The sequence below is a fragment of the Rhinolophus sinicus genome, linkage group LG05 (assembly GCF_036562045.2).
Source record: "Rhinolophus sinicus isolate RSC01 linkage group LG05, ASM3656204v1, whole genome shotgun sequence".
Taxonomy (NCBI): Eukaryota; Metazoa; Chordata; class Mammalia; order Chiroptera; family Rhinolophidae; genus Rhinolophus; species Rhinolophus sinicus.
The window spans coordinates 44111960-44130818 of NC_133755.1; the positions used below are offsets into that span (position 1 = coordinate 44111960).

The 18859-nt window shown below is 36.7% G+C and overlaps 1 long non-coding RNA gene across 8 annotated transcripts in view; it reads left to right on the top strand.

The window, feature by feature from the left end:
- The window catches only part of LOC109438107 (uncharacterized), a 98708-nt gene that overhangs the window by 53553 nt on the left and 26296 nt on the right, over nucleotides 1–18859 (top strand). For all 8 annotated transcript variants that reach the window (XR_012496382.1, XR_012496383.1, XR_012496378.1 and 5 more), the window contains one exon: nucleotides 4073–4145. This is a non-coding gene — a long non-coding RNA (uncharacterized LOC109438107). The remainder of the gene's footprint in view (nucleotides 1–4072; nucleotides 4146–18859) is intronic.

Here is an 18859-nt window from a genome sequence, read left to right on the forward strand (position 1 = left end):
TGCAAACAGAGGCTTTAATAGCCAGTGTGTGATTCACTATTTTCTTCTTCCAGTGGAGGTAATTGTAAAAGCATATGCTGAGATGGACTAGCTCAGCCTAAATCTCCCCGCCCATCCATGCTGGACATTTAGCATGAGTAAACCATCAATTTTCATTATGTTGAGCCACTGAGACTTTGGGGCTGTTGTTTGTTGCTATAGACAGCCTAGTCCATTCTGTCTACTATACCCTCATTCATAGCTCTCCATACCACAAGGGACCCCTACCAATATGCATTATCAGGTGGCAATACTGCTCAAAGCAGAGTGCCCTTCCTCCTCTGTGCCATCTCTAGGAGGGCCAGCTGTGTGGTTTATATTAGGTTGGTAGTGATTGTGACACTTGAGTCCATTTGCATGGCCTCTTATTGCAAAAGCCATATGAATTATTCAGCCACAGGTATTTTACACTGGAAAAATCTTTGGATGCAGAGGACCACAGAATAGATTATATTTGAAATAAATATTTAGACACTCTATACTGCTGCCACCTTCCAGAAGGATAGGCTGATTCACTATGCTTACCACAGACTGCCTGCACAGACTATGCTTTGTTAAACATGAGATAAAGATGAAGTGCTAAATGGAGAGCAAGGATGAGCATGGGACACTGCTGTGGCTCAGTCCAGACAAAGCCTGCTTGTCTTGCTGCAGCAGCTGTAACATCCTTCACAGGCTCCAGGCGAATGAGCCACACGTTCACTGACTTTCTAACAAGTTTTGCTTAAAGATATCCTCAGGTTAAATCAAGGATCAAGCAAATCTGATTACTTGTTAAAGGACCAAATGTCACTTTAGTCATTAAAGATGAGAGAATTAAAGATGTATATGGCGATAAAGAGGAAATTCTAAGAGCTCTTTCAATACAGGCAGGACCCAGCATCTGACCAAACTGAATTTCTGAAAATCTTAGGTAAAGTATGAATGGCACAAGCTAAAGAGAATCTTGAAGACACCAGAGGTGAAGGTAATATAATGAAAACCACCTGAGGCAGCACGAAAGGAGCCTGTCAGCTGAAGTCACAGTTCTGAACCTAAACATTTGATTGTGCATCTCCTCCTCACTGTTCCCCCAATGCTTGTTTCTCCCACTTGGCCTTAATACCCCCAAATTATGGTTTTGGAACTTCTCCAAAAAGCCTTCGCATTTTTTTTGCTAGCTCTTCCCCACCCTGGTGATAAGTCCCTAGGCCTGTCTTAGGCTCAGGGCCGCAGCTAGCCCATAGCCTGTGTCCAAATGGGAAAAGATGTCTCATCTTACTTGCAGATACTGTTATAAGCCAAGGTGTTCTACCTGGCTTAGCACAGATCAGACTTCAGAATCCACTCACCCTTCTGGTCTGACCCTGGAGTACAGGGCCCAGCCTGCAGTCTGTATCCAGCAGCCCTGCCCATTTATTTACCCACTATCCTTAAATTCCTTCGTGGTCCAGCCTGGGAGCTGCAGTGTACAAAAGTTGGCACAAAATTCTCCAAAAAAGCTTTGATGATGATAATAATTAGGAAGAAGAAGAAGAGGAAAAGAATGGTAATAATAATATTATATTATTATTATATGATAATTATAATTATGTGACAATAATGATTATTAATTGTTAGTCACTAGTAATATGATTATTACTTATTATGGCACTTAGGTATAGCATACTCCCCAGAAAAGCCAATTTAATGAATAATGCTGCTAAATTCTCATAATAATCATTTTGGTTTAAATTCTTGTTCCTGGGAGCAAGGGTTAAGCAAAGCTCAAATCTCAAATGGGAGGAGAAAGGAAAGCATGAGGAGAAGGAGATGAAAGAGGAGGAAGAGCGGGCAGAGTATTAACTCCTTTCTTAGGCCACATGTTGAAATTCATGATGTTTCCTTTGGGCATTTTTCACCCTCTTTCTACACCTCTCCTAGGGTGTCCTGTGCCCTCATTTTGTACACACACACACACACACACACACACACACACACACACACAGCCTGCCCCACTTCCAGAAGGGCACTATGCTTTAGAATTGTCTACTTTTCTTTCCCCCTTGTGGAAGAGGAAGAAATTTTCCTCTACCCTCAAGGTTATTTTAGCTGATTTAATAATCAAATAGACATGAAACAGATTCGAAGAGAAAACCAAATTTAATACATACATATATGGGAACCCCATATGCATGAGAGAATCAGAGATCCCACATGCATGAGTGGTTCAAAATCAGAAAGGGAAAATGTGGTATATATGACATTCTGAGCTAAGGATAAAATAAGGTGCCTTGGGCGCTTCAAAATGTCATTGAAGGATGATAAGAACGGTGGATATTTAGTAATTAGAAGTTTGCCCTGACCTATAGATAGGTTAAAAAAAAAAAAAAAAAAGTTATTTCTGAGAATCTCTTATTATGGGCACAGCCTCTAATTCAAATTCTTCTAGGTAGTTAAATGACGGCAGAAGTTTCTCTTGAGCCCACAGGGTCTTGGTTACCTCTAGCTCAAAACAATCCACGTACTACAGAGGCACATCTTGGAGTGACTCGTTCTAAATCCCCACACCAGCAAACGAAATTCCATCTTCTTGGTGCAGCTGGTTTGTGAGAAGGGGAGCATCTGGCTGACATAGACCATATTAAAATAAAAATAACTGATGATCACAGTGCTTTCCTAGAAGGTTTTCCCCTCTCTTTTCATATTTATATTTATTTGTTTTCAAGGAGATGTTAGCCAAAAAGAAGGCTCATCCCTGGCTGGATATGTGCTCCTGGAAATAGTTCCCTTGAGCTGTTCCTGCTTCCTATAATTTCTTCCCTTTTTTCCCTTAGGTACCTCTGATTTTCTAGAGGCTCTAATATTTTTTTTTTTCTACAATGATTCCTCACAAGAAAAGCAGGGTCCCTGATGGCGGGGCCATCTTATGGAGTGGGCAATAGAAGTTGTGTCCATTTTTCAGTTGGTGACGGCACATATTAGGTACAAGACAGATTCTGGGGCAGGCGTGGGCCCTTAGGTGGATAGTATACATCTATACCTGGTAACAGTACACACCAAAAAACTATCTGCAGAAAAAGAGTGTTTTCTGTAGTGAGAGATTCCTGATTAGATCTGAGTTAGACATGAGTCAATGCAGAAAATGAGAGCAGTACAGTGTGTATAATATTACTGTCAGTATATCCTTCAACGAATGTTGAGTTGCCTGAAACTTGACATTATGGGAAATTATATTTTTAATTAAATGACTTCATAATGAATAGCATTGTTCTATAGTGAATACTAATCATGCTTCCCTTTAAAACAGTATGATGTGGGAAGAGAAAGTTGCCTTTTAATGGATCCCCAATTATACCTGAGTCACTATTACTGGAGGTTAATAAAGACAGACTCATTCTTAGAATATCGATCCTATAGTCTGTAGAAAGTACCAAAAATACAATCTCGGCATCTGAAGCAAAGTAAATATATTCTTTTAATTCATTTTTCAGGACTTCAGTAGGGAATCACTCCAGTTACATATCAAAAGGTTTTTGCTAGAGTTTCCCCAGCTTCTTGCCTCTGCTTCACTTGCACAAACATAAAAGGAATGTGCTGATCTTTTTATTTTTATTTTAAAATCAGAAATTGGAACAACTTGTTGAGAATATTTGATACAACTAAGCTGAAGAACAAACAGTCAGAGGAATTGTCTCCCTGGAATCAAGTTTGGGTTGAGGAAGGGCTTACTCAGCAGCGTTCTGCCACCCTTGGTACTCAGTGTCTCCAGAGAGACCAATATCCAAGGGTTGCTCAGTGGGAGGGGTGACCAGCGTCATTAGTCCTGGGGTTTAAACAAAGGGGGCCTACAATGGCTATTTTGTTTTCTGCTCTGCAGAAGGACAAAGCTAAAGAGTGTGCTACTCATGATTAATTCTGGAGAAAAAAATTCCATGCAACTAGAATTTTTTCCAAGATTTAAAACAAAACAAACAATATTTCCAACCCATATCCAAACCCACTTAGGACAACTGACATTGTGCAGTGTGGAAAGTGCTAAGGATAATGTGCTATTTGTTCTCATCCTTTTCAGAGCCTCGCCCTCCTGGCAAATTTCAAGGCCAACAAAAGACAAAGGCAGAAGCAAGTCTGCCCCTGGATCAATGGTGAGTGGGCAGCATTGGGTGGAGCACAGAGGGAACTGAGGGGTGGGGAGTGAGGGGCAGCTCACCATTCGTAAGCTGTGGGACCCTGAATCAGTCACTTAACCTCATAGACATCAGTCTCTGCATCTGTAAAATGGGAGACTGGAATAGGTCAGGGGTTACAGCCTTCTCTATGAGGCCTTCCCTAATTACTCAGGTTGTATTTCTACTTCCTTTTCAGTACACTATTTACCACTCCCTAACCACAGCATTCTCAAGCACAATTCTTATTCAATTTTCTTATTCATAATTCTTATTTATTCTTATTAGCAACTGCAGAATTTCAGCTCTGGTATATGTAAATTGTAGGTCACTCCCTCCATGGGTAGCTGGAAAAAGAGAGAAATGGAGGCTGAACATAGAAAAGGGATTATAACAGAGCCAAAGTGGAAATTTTTGAAATGAGAATTTGGGCAGGACCGAGGAAGACAAGCAGTAATAATCCTGGGCTTTTGGAAGTACCTCCTGTGGTATCCATGGGGAAGGAAAGGAGAGATATACATGTACCAGGCACAAAGTTACCATGGGCAGATCCAGGGCTGCAAAACTCTGGGTATTGGGTTTGGGGGCAGGTCAATTCTGGAAGGCTTGTCCATCTCAAGCCTCTAACATTTCTATGGGATCCAGATATTTAGGAGGCAGACCAAGACTGGAGTCAAACTTCATCTTAGGCTTGATTCTCCCCAAAGCAGACTTAAAACAAGGTTGTTTAATGCGAGGAGTTTGTTTAGATGCGATCCTAGGAAATCAGCACAAAGTGTTAATGAACACATTAAGGTTGTGGTCAGCTGGAGACCTCTGGGACACGGTGTAGGCCCCACCTGAGGCTTCCTACCCAAAGGGCTTCCTACCCAACTGGTGAGAGCTGGTGCATTTTACCTCCAACTCTCTTTTGCTCCTGGAGGCATTAAGTACCCAGCACTTCCAGCCTGCCCCCTGACCCCTCAGTCTGCCCCTGCAGCTAAAAAAAGCCTTTAGGCAGAGTCACAGATACATGTTGTAGGAAGTTCCTGGTATGTAAGAAATATGGACAGGAAAATAATGTGTCTGATAGAAATCACCAAATCACAAATTAAGAAAGAACTTGAACATTCAGAGGAGGACCAACCCTAGGGAGAGTTCTTCTCACTATGATCATTTTTAGCAATCATATGAAATGATTTATAAACATTGTATTGAAACTCAAAAAAAAAAAAAATCCTAACAAGTGTTTTGCTAGTGAGTATAAAATGGTAAAGGGTTAAATATTCCTGTAGTAGTTACGATTATTAAGATATATAAAAGTCATTTATTTCAGTACAAGAAAACATAATTCTCATGGCTTTCAAAGGTTTACTCCAAACATCATTTCCTCTAGGATGATTTCCACCATAGGGATTTAAGTTCGTGAACCGCAGGTCCTTCTGCCTCAGAGTTTTTTTTGGTTTTTTGTTTTTTGTTTCAGGTGTACAAAACAATGTAATAGTTAGACATTTACACCCCTCACAGTGATAACCCCCCTCCCCCAATCTACTGTCCCTCTGACATCGTATATAGCTGTTACAATTCCGTTGACTATATCCCCTATGCTGTACACCACATCCTGTGACGTGTGTGTGTGTGTGTGTGTGTGTGTGTGTGTGTGTGTATATATATATATATATTATAGTTGACGTTAAATATTATTCAGCTTCAGCTTCAGGTACACAGCACAGTGGTCAGACATCTACACAGTCCATGAAGTGGTCTCCCTAACAAGACAAGTGCCCATCTAACCCACTACAAAATCTTTGCAACATTATTTATTATGTTCTCCAAATTGTATTTCATATCCCCATGGCTATATTGTGACTACTAATTTGTACTTCCTAATCCCTTTACCTTCTCCCCTGTCTCCATCCCCCTCCCATCAAGCAGCTCTCAGATTTTTTGTTTGTTTCTTTCCCTATATCTCTGCCTCAGAGTTCTTAAGAACACGGTCTCCATAGTTGAGGAGCCACTATTGTATAGCCTTTTGCTATTTCATTTTGTATTGATGTTGTTCAACCCCACTAGAAACTGAATCCTCTATAGTGATGCAGCTCTCTGAACTTGTCATGACACCAAGAACAACTCCTTGAACATAGTCGTTCTTCAGTAATCTTGTTGATGCCTCCTAAATTTTCTCAATGGTTGCACAATTGTATTTCCAAACCTATTAGGGAAATGATATAAATTTATAAGGGAAAAATATATCTTGATGACAAATGGTCAAAGATATGAGTAGTTCCCACAAGGGGAGGAGGTTCATACAAGAACAGTAAACATATATGAAACAGGTATGTCAGGCTCCTCTAGTAACTTGATTTGATCGACTCTATGGTTTGGTCTGACCAGAGCCCTTCCATTTGGCCCCGTCTTCCTTCCACTTCAGACAATTGGCTCTGACAGGGAATGCCTATTATAGTGCCCAATTCTCTGGCCACAGCTGATTGGTTTAGGAGTGAGCAACTGACCCAAGCCAGGCCAATAAGACTCTTTCCCTGGGAAGGCAGAGTTGGTAGAGTTCAGTCAGCATCAACATGAAGCATGGGAGCTCCTGGTGGCCGAGTTTTCTACTATGTGGAGGAAGCCAGGTTGAGAAAATGAAACCAATGCACAGAGAAAAGCAGAGACCAGAGACAGAGGGAGGAAACAAGCACCCAGTTAGCTGTTCTTCTACCTTTCCTTCCTGTAAAAGGTTGAGATTTTTTTACTTGAAACCAAGGGCTCCATCTATTACAATGGAAAAATTCAAATGTAAATAAATGTGATGTAGGATCCAATAAAATAAGAACAACAATACACAAAGATGAGTTTAGAGGCACCTGATGATTCTGGAGTAATGGTCTTTTTCTGGAAAGCATCTTGGACACACGTGACATTAATCAGAGACTATACCTTTAAAAGTCTTCACAACCCTGAGCTTATAATTCCATGATTAATAGAAATGCTCAAACACTTTGTCCAAGTTATAATTTGGGTGGATGAAAAGAAGGAAATTAGCATTTATTGAGTTTTAGAATGCAACAAATAGTATGCTAAGAATCACATACACTAATAACGAACATTATTTAATACTCACAATACGTTAAGCATAGTTCTAATGGTGTACATAGTTCTAATAATGTATATATTATCTCATATAGTTCTCAAACTAATCATATGAGGTAGATACCATTATTATTCCTATTTTTTAGATGAGGAAACTGTGCCTCAGAGAGGTTAATTTGCCCAAGTTCACACAAAGGGGAAGGGGAAAAGCCAGGATTCAAACACAGCTAGTCTGCAAGTGCTCACACCCTTAACTATAAATTGTATGTTACCTTATTTAACTTTGGAAAATGTAGCATATACTAGGACATAATTCAAAGGAAAGAAAAGGCATATGGATATGTATACAAACACTGATTAATATATATAAAAACTAGAAAAAGCCCACATATATACCTGTAGGGAAATAAGACAGCAAATATGATACATTGATACAATAAAATAGTATATTTCTGGTAGGAATGATAAGTATGAAAAACATAAAATGGGTAAAGGACTATAGAAAATAATAGCAGATGAGAAAAAGTATAATTCAGAATGATAAATACTGGTTTTTAACAATTACGCACAATTATTTGTATGCAAGCAGTAGAATGAAAAAGGTCTTCAGGGTTTATGAAAACATGGAAATTTGAGGAGTTTTTTTGTAAGTTGATGTTGCTATTGGGACTTAGGTATTGCTGTTTAACTTTCATTGTAAAGTTGATTAACTGCCCAATTAAAAGCAAACTTATTACACATTTAAAGTAATATTAATGGAAGACAATAAAGGGAGAGGTTTATGAGTTTAAAACAGATTTATTAGGAAAACCTCATTTGAGGAATATAAATAAAAATGGGAAGTACTGTATAACATACTCAGAAGAGAAAATGGTAAATAAAAAATGTAAACTCACATCATCTCACCTGTCCCCGATCTGTTGCTGCCCTACCTATCCCTTAAAGTCTTTCTCCAGTGCCACCATCCTAAGGTTCCCAACCATAAGCTTTCTCTAAGCAAACATGGTACTTCATTTGTCTCTTTCATGGGCTTGCATCTTTCTACCTCGTTTTATAGCTGTGGACTTGGTCCGCTTCTCAACCATAAGCTCTACAAAGGTAGCAACCATGTATCTGCACCATCTTGGTAGGCCCAGTTGTCCCACATAATGTCACATGGTGGGTGCCCAACATGTGTTTGTTAGATGAATAAGTGTTCTTGTCAGAGTAAATTTAGAGACAAAAAGACTTGAAAGGCACAGTTTTGAACAATAAGCAACTGTGATTAGGGATATCAGAATGGTTGTCCTTAAGTTATTTCTGCTGCCAGATTGAGGAGGTGAGTGGTGTAGCTCTGATGAGCTCCAGAAGTGTAGCAGAAGCATAAGGTGATTTGGATTTGATGAGCGCTGAGGCTAATATATCTGGAGATGATGAAAACAGTCTTAAAACCTGATTTATGATTACAGTTGGCAAAGAGCATTGAAAAGATAAAAGTTGAAGAAAGAGTAAGTGGGAATAGAAATTTAGGAAATTTCAGAAGTGTTATTCCAAAGAAGTCTTATAGTCTTTCCCTCATAAAGCTCAAGGTCCTTCTTTCTTATGGCTGTTAAAAACAGACAAACAAACCAACAAAAAAGCCAGGTTTTTTGTTTCTACCTCCTTTAATCATAGTGTGTTCGTTGGAATGAGCGAAGTAGATTGGATATTCTCTCTCTCTCTCTTTCTCCCTTTCTCCACATGCATTCTCTGTCATGCCAATGACTACATTGGATTTTTACCAAATAGTCACAGACACACAGTGTCAAAAACTTCCTATTACTATTTGAATTGTAAAGGCCTAAGGATTCTTAACCTTCTTCACCCTGATTATAACCGGGAAGGTGATGTACTTCTGATTCAGATGGCATACAAAATATCTGATGGTTCTTCTTTTACCTCTTTGCCTGTGTGAGGTACAAGAACATCTTGCAAGTGGGAATTGTAAACTCCTTGAGTTCAGGAACTAGGTCATAAATTGTATATAGTTTCTGAGCAGTGCCAAGCTTAAATATTTACTAACATGATTTTATTGACTACCAGTCACAAAGACATAAATCCTCCCAATACCTACTCTTCTGTAATCAGATAATTCCTCTACCTTGCTCATTAAATACAAAGAGTCCTCTTTAAAGGAATTTTTCCTTCGGGTAATTTTTGGCTCAGAGTCTATCTTCCCTCACTAGAATGTAAGTTTCATGAGAGCAAAAGTATTGTCTGTTTTGTTTAACTATGGTATCTCCAGAGCCCACAACAGTGCTAGGTGCTCAGTACATACCGTGCTGAATAAGTGAATGAATAAATGATTGAACAAATTGTTCTTTCTGGTTTTGGCTTTAAAGTCTTTTGTAAATATTAACCTGAATATTTTACATGAACACACACGTGGCTCTTCAGTGACTTTCCCTCCTCTAATACCTTTCCCCACCAACACATCAGATAAACTAAGTAATCGTTGGCTGTGCATAGGATCCGTCTGTCTTTCACCGAATAGAAAATGAAAATGCTTTTTTCAAACAACTATTTATAAATATGAAAAAAGTCTTGAATCAGAAATACAAAAACGAAGAACAGAATGGAGAGGGTAAGGAAAAAATGGAATACAAGTTGATTGAACTGAAAAAGAAATAGAAGAAGAAAAGACAAAATCATATCAGAAATGAAAACTAAATCACAAGGTACTCAAGATTAGATTTGAGAGAAAATTTAAAAAGAGAAAGGTAATTTCCAGTATTTTGTAATTATAAATAATGCTACAATAAATATATGTTCTGTACATATAGAAAAAATGAAAATGCTTTGCTTTTACAAAAACTTAAGTGGGGAACTTGCTCTCAAAAATGTTTGTAATATGAAAATGTATTTTTTTTTATTAAATCCAGATTGTTGGGTGGAGTCCCTTAGCTAAAATCACTCACAAGCAAAATGAATTGCTTGTTATTCTCACAAAGAATTTACAGGAAGCAATTTGTAAAGGTTGCCATCAGACTGAAGTCATTGTTGGCACTAGGAATCAGTGTTTCATCAACCTCAAAGCAATCATTTAACCTGGGTCTGCTCAGAGAAATCTCCGTAATACAAGAAAAATTGAATTCTACTGCCTCAGATTACACTCACTTTTGATATTATTCCAGTTTGATTTTGGAGTTTAAAATATTTGACATATCAGTTTCTCTCATCCTCCCCTGATGCAGAAATATCTGTTTTATATGTGCTTAACACCAAACCTGTCATTACCAGCATTTTCACAAAGAGTTTTTTTAAAAAAAAATCTGTTCTCCTTTCTTCGCTGTACTCAGGAAATTTCTATAGGAATAGCTGTGAAATGAATGTTTTGTCAACTTATTCTGGCTAATTCCATCTAGTAGCCTGCCTGCTGTTCAAGTAATAATACCCCCAAAATTTCTACTCATCTTGAAGGAACTATCCTCCAATCTAGGTGACAGATGGGACAATTGTTCTAGGTAAGCCTATGCAGGCATCATTATAGCAGAGAAACATTGGATCCCAGTGAGGATGGATAGTTTTGTGCTCCCAATTTCTCCTAATGTGTTTATTTTTATCTCTCTGGGAAAACAGGGTTAAAAAAGATGGAAACATATAGATTCATACCATTAGCAAAAATTAGATCAATTCGCTATGTTTCCAACACTAAATAGGAAAACAAGGTCTTGACAAAACCAAAATGATCCTTTTTTTATTCTGGAATATAAAGCTTTTTAATTCAAGTATAGTTCACATACAAATTATGTTAGTTTCAGGTGTACAACATAGTGATTTGACATTTATATACCTTACAAAATGATCACCACGAGAAATCTAGTAACCATCTGTCATTGCATGAATTTATTGTGATATTGACTGTATTCCCTATACTGTATATCTCCATGATTTATTTATAAGTTTGTACCTTTTAATCCCCCTCACAACCCAACCCTCTGACAACTACCAGTTTTTTCTCTGCCTCTATGGGTCTGTTTTGTTTGTTCATTTGTTTAGTTTTTTAGATTGCACATATAAATGAAATGATGCAGTATTTGCCTTTCTCTGACTTATTTCACTTAGCATAATAATACCCTTTAGGTCCATTCATGTTGTTGTAAATAGCAAGATTTCATTCTTTTTTATGGCTGAATAATATTCCATTGTATAATACACCACATCTTTATCCATCGATGGACATCTAGGTTGCTTCCAAATCATGGCTATTGTAAATAATGCTGTAATGAACATAGGGGTTCCTATATCTTTTCAAACTAGTTTTTTCATTTTCTTAGGATAAATACCCAGAGCTGGAATTGCTGAATTGCATGCTAGTTCTATTTTTAATTTTTTGAGGAATCTCCCTATTGTTTTCCATAGTGACTGTGCCAATTTACAATCCCACCAACAGTGCACAAGGGTTCCCTTTTCTCTACATCCTCACCAACATTTGTTATTTCTTGTCTTTTCTGATGATAGCCATTCTGACAGGTGTGAGGTGAGGTATTATTGTGTTTTTTACCTACATATCCCTGATGATTAGTGAAGTTGAGCATCGTTTCATGTGTCTGTTCACCATCTGCATGTCTTCTTTGGAGAAATGTCTATTCAGGTCTTCTGACCATTTTTGAATTGGATTATTTGTTTTTATGATGTTGAGTTGTATAAGCTCTTTATATATTTTGGACATTAATCCCTTATCAGATATAGCATTTGAAAATTTCATCCTTCATTGAGTAAGTTGTTTTTTCGTTTTTTTGATGGTTTCCTTCACTGTGCAAAACCTTTTTTGGTCTAATGTAGTCCCATTTGTTTATTTTTTATTTTTTTGCCCATGCCCAAGGAGACAAATCCAAAAATATATTTCTAAGACCGATATCAAAGAGTTTACTGCCTATGTTTTCTTCTAGGAGTTCTATGCTTTCAGATTTTACACTTAAGTCTTTAATCCACAATGAGTTTATTTTTACATATGGTATAAGAAAGTGATCCAGTTTTATTTTTGCATGCAGTTGTCCAGTTTTTCCAACACCATTTACTGAAGACTTTTTCCCATTGTATATTCTGGACTCCTTTGTTGTAAATTCAATTGATTACCTAAGCATGGATTTATTTCTGGGCTCTCAATTCTGTTCCATTGATCTATGCGTGTTTTTGTGCTAGTACCATACTATTTTGATTACTATAGGTTTGTAGTATAGTTTGAAATAAGGGAGAGGGCAGTCTCCAACTTCAATTTCATTTACTTCTGCTCTGTTTTTTCTTATTTCCTTCTTTCTACTAACTTTGGGCTTTGTTTGGTCTTCTTTTTCTAGTTCCTTTAGGTGTAAGGTTAGATTATTTGAGATTTTTCTGATTTATTGAGGTAGGCCTGTAAATGTCTATAAATTTGCTATAAATTTCCTCCTAGAACCACTTTAGCTATGGCCCATAGATTTTGTAACATTGTTTCCATTTTCATTTGTCTCAGGTATTTTTTTGATTTCCTCTTTGATTTCTTCATTGACCCAGTGGATGTTTAGTAGCATGTTGTTCAGCCTCCTCATGTGTTTTTTCCAGCTTTCCTCCTATAATTGATTTCTAGTTTCATACTGTTGTAGTTGGAAAAGATGCCTGATATGATTTCAGTCTTCTTAGATTTACTGAGATTTGTTTTGTGGCCTAACATGTTGGATAATTTTCACATGCACTTGAAAAGAATGTGTATTCTACTGTTTTTGTATGGAATTTTGTGTACATATCTATTAAACCCATCTAGTCTAATATGTCACCTAGGTCAACGTTTCCTTATTGATTTTGTCTGGATAATCTATCCATTGACAAAAATAATCATTTTTCAGCTCAATTTACATACTGATTCAGCAAAAATGTATTGAATACTATAAGCCATGAGCACAAAGTACTCTAAAAATAATGCAGAGACATCTCACTGCATAGACTCCTCAACTACTAAATGATTTTGAATGAATGTTTTCCTTACTATCCATTGAGAACAATCATATACTGATGTTTAAAAAGCCCCTCTGACTGTGTCAGATAGAAGATGCAGCAACCATCAGGTCTAAGTGCTTAAGGATGCTTCACTCTATTGAGTTATTATCCTAGAAAAAGACTGACAATTATGTGGTCTTCTCTCTCTCCTTTCCAAACACAATCACGTCCTTTGTTTAGCAGCTGAGATTGCTGTTTATAAGCCCTGTCTTTCAGCACCCTGGTCTCTGGGCCTCCCAAGTTGAACAAGATTTCTTGATTGAGTGTAGCCATATATTTGTCGATTGCTCTGGACCAGTGTGGCCTGTTGGCTGCTATCACTCTTCAACAGCTGATGCTTACAGTGTGACATGATTTGTCCTGATAGCACTTCTACAGCCCACCTATTGTTCCCATCACTTGTTTATTCCACAGCTGATTAGGCAACCTCCTGTTAGTGGTTCTTGTGCATCTGGGCCAAAGAAATTAATTTGCACTCATCATTTTTAGTTGCAGCTGGCTAATTGGACTCTAGGGTCATTTTTTGTCTTATATAATTAATCAAAGTCTACTTAGTTAATGATTACAATATTTGTTCAACAGGTATCTATTAAACATTTACAATGTGCCTGGCACTGTGTAAGGTGCAGAGGATACAACAGGCCATGCAAATTCCAGTAGCCTAAAAAAATTAAGTTTCTACCTAGTTTTCTATTTTTCTATTGAATAAGTGTTTTTTAAAAATCAATATGAAACCATGATCCCTTCCTTTGTAATTTTTTCTATTCTTTCAAACTCAAAAAAATTATCATCACTCTAGAGATCTGATTAACATTTATTTGCTCACTCATATTGGCTTATTTATGAGTTTAAAAATATTTAGTTACCTAAAGAACTTCTAGAATATATTTTGGGAGGTGATATATTTTATCTTCAATAATTTAATTCAAATTTCTAATGAGTGATTTACACAAATCCATATATTTTAAACCTTCTCTATTGTTTTGTATTGATTGCATTTGGTCATTTTTTTATGCTTACATATATATATATGCCTATTTGTGAGGTTTCTCTTTGTTTCACTGACTTATATTTCTATTTTGTTTGCTCATTGTCCTTTCTCTTTTTTAGAATATTTTTGTTACCCTCATCACTGTACTTTTTAAAATGAATATTGTAACATTCTTTTTAAATTCTGAAGAGAATTACAGTTTTACTTTGATTGGGATTGCATTACATTTAAAATCATGTTAAGAACTGACATCTTTATAATTTTTTGTTCTTCCTAGATGTTATTGTTCCATAAATTTTATTATTCTGTTTATATAGCCAAATACTTCTTATTAACTCTATTACTCTTTATGTATATTTTACTGCTATGGTAAATTGGATCCCTTTTTTATATTAGGTTTTTCTAGTTTGTAATTGCTGGTATTCAGGAATCTTCATGGCTTTTTTATATTTCGTATTTTATCTAGTAATTTATTCTATTAAGTTTAAAAATTTTAGTTGATTCTTTGGGCATTTTGTTAGATGCATAATCAATTGTCTTCAAATAGTGATGTTTTTGTTTCTTCCATTATTTATACCTCTTGGGTTTGTTTCATCTCTCTTCTTACATTGGCCTGAACTCTCAAACCAATATTAAATCAAAATGATGATAGAGGACACATCTCTAGTAATATAATTTTAAATACTTCCCCTCATGTCTTAAGCTAATCAGCAACCGAGTGCAAAGAAGAGGAATGGCAGAACGTTTGAAATCAAATATTGCTTTATGGAAAAATTGGCCTTTCATAAATTTAATAACTGTGATTAACTTATGCTTCTTAGTCTTTTGGCCAAGATCTAGTAATTATGACATTGAGATGCTATTGGTAAAATTGAATTACAAACTGGAAGTAGGATTTTTGTCATAAGTTGAAACTTTATTCTAATACCTTGGGTTGACATTGCTATAATTATCACAAAATTATGTTGACTGTCAGGTTCCTTCCAAAAATAGTACTCATGCTGATTTAAAAGGCTATGTAACTACTAAGGAATAAATTATGATTTTGAATAACACTAACAAGCATGTTCATTCTTCCAGTGTGCTATACTCCTAGAAAAGCTACTAGAAATCAAAATTATGTAAGAGAAGCCAAGTTTTTCCATAAAAATAATGTTTTAATAAATTCAGAATAAAATTCATGATTAAGTGTCAAATATCCAAATTTTCCTAGCAATTACTACAGGCATCATACTAACTAAAATGTAAATGCTCTATAATATAAAGCTTTGTTCATCTTACCTATAAACTAACTTATTAATCTATCGACTAGGGCAACACAATTATCCTTCCTATGTCTTTATATTTCCTAGAGCATCATCACGTTCTATAAGCCTTTCTCATTTTCATTGTCATTTCTTCCTATTTTAAATGAAGTAAATTAAAAGTTGAAGAAACACAATTTTCAAATTCATAAATTGCAGAAGTGCTTCTTCGGAGTGTTGGGTTAGAGCAAGGATTTGGAGCAGATGTTTTGGAGTAAGGCATTCTTGGGCACAAAGCCTAGTTCTGACTATTATTCATTTAACAATATTTAGTGAGTTCTAGATGCTAGGGATACAACAACAGTGGGCACAACAGACAACATCCTCACTCAAATAGAGTTTACCTGTTAGTACCACTTTCTAGCCATGATGTAAGAAAGTTTTGTTGTTCTTGTTGTTGTTTTAACAATTCTGGGCTTCAACTTCCTCATTCATTATGTAAGAATAGCCAGCAACTAGCTCATAGGGTTCTTTTTAAAATTAAATTAGGTATGTCTATAAAACACCTGGCACATGTAAGAACTCAATAACTAGTAACTGGTTTTTGTATTTTGAATATCTGCTTTTGAAAAAAAAATTGCAAGAAATAAACACTCATTGTAGAAAAGAAGAACATTTAACTCAAACGTAATCTTATCATCTAGAGACAACTATTAATGCTATTTTAATGTATACTTCCAGATTTTATATATGTATATGTGTGTGTATATATATATATATGTGTGTGTGTATATATATATATATATATATATATATATATATATATATTTTAAAGATAATCTGTGGCACATACGTTTTTAGACTTTCTGAGATCCATTTTATCCAATTGTCCTTCAAAAAGGCTGGACCAGTGTATATTCTCACCAGTCATATGTGGGTGTGCTTGTCTCTTTTTGGGGAGATTTATTGTCAATTGAAAACTTTTTGAAAGAATAGTGCCCTGATTAGATCATGCAAATTTTGCTCTCACTATTGACTATGACTTCCAAATTAAAATAATAATAATAATAATAATAATAATAGGCCGCCTGGTAGCTTAGGTGGTTGGAGCACCATGCTCCTAACGCTGAGGTCACTGGTTCAATTCCTATGTGGGCCTTTGAGCTGCGTCCTCTATAGCTAAGATTGTGAACAACAGCTCTCCCTGGAGATGGGCTGCTGAGCACACAGAGGTTGGCATAAGCTGTGGTGAGCTGCCGTGCGCTGCTGAGTGCTGCAGCAGCCTAGCATGAGCGGCCTGCAGCCCCTGTGAGTGAGTGGGCGGCAGCCAGTGTGAGGGGCCGGCAGCCGGTGAGAGCTGCCTTGAGCTGCCGTGAACTGCCGACCGATGACCGATGACAAACTGCCTCAGCCGGGGGAGCGCAAGGCTCATAATACTAGCATGGTCCAGGGAGCTGTGTCCTACACAACTAGACTGAGAAACAACGGCTTGAACTGGAGTGGGGTGGGGAGGTGGAAGAAGGGGGGAATAAATGAGATCACCAAGCCCAACAGAGATCTTCTGGCTGCAAGGAACCCACTTAAATCACTTCAGAAAAAGAATGACTTCTAATGCTGTGTGGGAATTGGAACCAGAACCAGAGTCAGAAAGGCCTCAGGGTCCCAAATAGTTACTTCTTCTGCCTCCCTCTCAGAAACCTCATCAACAAACTCTTGGTATCTCTGCTTCTCGCCGTGCATCTGCTGACACCATCCTCCAGAAGCTGGCTTCCAGTTTGTTCTTGGCCCTTTGTGGCCACCTCATGACCTTTCAGTCCAGCTCTTATGGTTATTTAACCTCACCTAGGTTTTCAATTCCAAGTTCCTGAAAGATAAATCTAATTAACCCAGCTTATCTTCTTTTCAACCAGTACATCCAAAGCAGAGGTCACTGAGCTGCCTGTGGATGGGTGCTTTGGGTCAGGTGTCCCTCCTTAGTTGATCATTTGTGGCCAGGGGACAGGATGATGTAATATAGATGACCATTAGAGCATAAGGTTGGCATATCTGGAATATTATAACCAAGGATCTTTGCCAGATGTAAGGGGTTGTATAGTAGATGTAATTTTGGTGGTCTGATATTTGGAAGATATTTTAATGGATTATGGGGACAATGGTTTGGAATATTTGAAATGTGAATGGTCCTCCCAAGTTTAGAGTGTATGGTCACCATTTCTAAAGGAAGGTACACTAGAAAAAAACACCATACGATCTGAAATCAGATGATTTTATAGTACTTTATAGCAAGTATTCAATAAATACTACCTATAAATAATACAAGGTTTAAAGATCAGGTTGCCTGTCATTCCACTGCTTTGAAAATAGATTTTATACTTTCTTGAACTACCCATTGCATCAGGAGTAAGAGTTTTCCCGTGCAATCTGATGTTACGCAGAGTACATCTGCCTATAAAATGTATGAACTAATACTGACCGGTGGTAAATTGTCATCTTTTGATCCTACTTAGCATACTGGGACATCAGTGCACCAAGAAGCATCAAATTTTGTGCTTAAATAATGTCTGAAGTCACAAGCATACAGACTTGAATGTAATCCTATATCTTAAAAGTCAGATGTCTTTTATTTTATAATAATGAAATGACAGGAGAAAATATGCAAACACATAACTGACAAAATCCTTATATTTAGAATATAAATATATATTCAACAGTAAAATAAACCAAATAATCCAATTATAAAAATGGGTGAAAGACATAATGAGATTTCACAGAATCTCTTCACAGAAAAGAATGTAAGGATGGCAAATAATCACATGAAAAGATGTTCAACATCATTAGCCATTAGGGAAGTGCAAGTTAAAACCACAATGAGATATCATTTCACACCTATCAGAATGACTAAAATAAAATAAAATAATTATGATAATACCACGTGCTGAATACCTAAGTCAAGAAAACTTTTTTATTCTTTTTTTTCCTTTTGTCAAGGAAACATTTGATTTTATTTTTTTTTACTTGACATTTTCTTGGCTTTTGGGAATTAAATGCCTCTATGAGACACAACTCGAGAATCCCCATCATGACTCACAAGACTGTATTTTCTTAATGATGTTGCCAGAAGGTGAGGAAATAGAATGACGCTGGGGAAGGGAAAAACAAATATATCACTTATTTGTTCAAGGAAATATAGGTATTGAGACTCAAACTGACCATGTGGGTTTTTCAGATATTTCCTTAAGTGTTCATGTATTTCCCATTGAAGAGCTGCCCTTGGCTCAGTGGAATCACAGGTTTTGAAATATTATATGACAATTCAGTAGAAGTAAAGTCATAATTTCAAAAGGAATTCAGAAATTTTGATGAGTATGACTCTTGCTTTAAGTTTCTTCAATTACCCT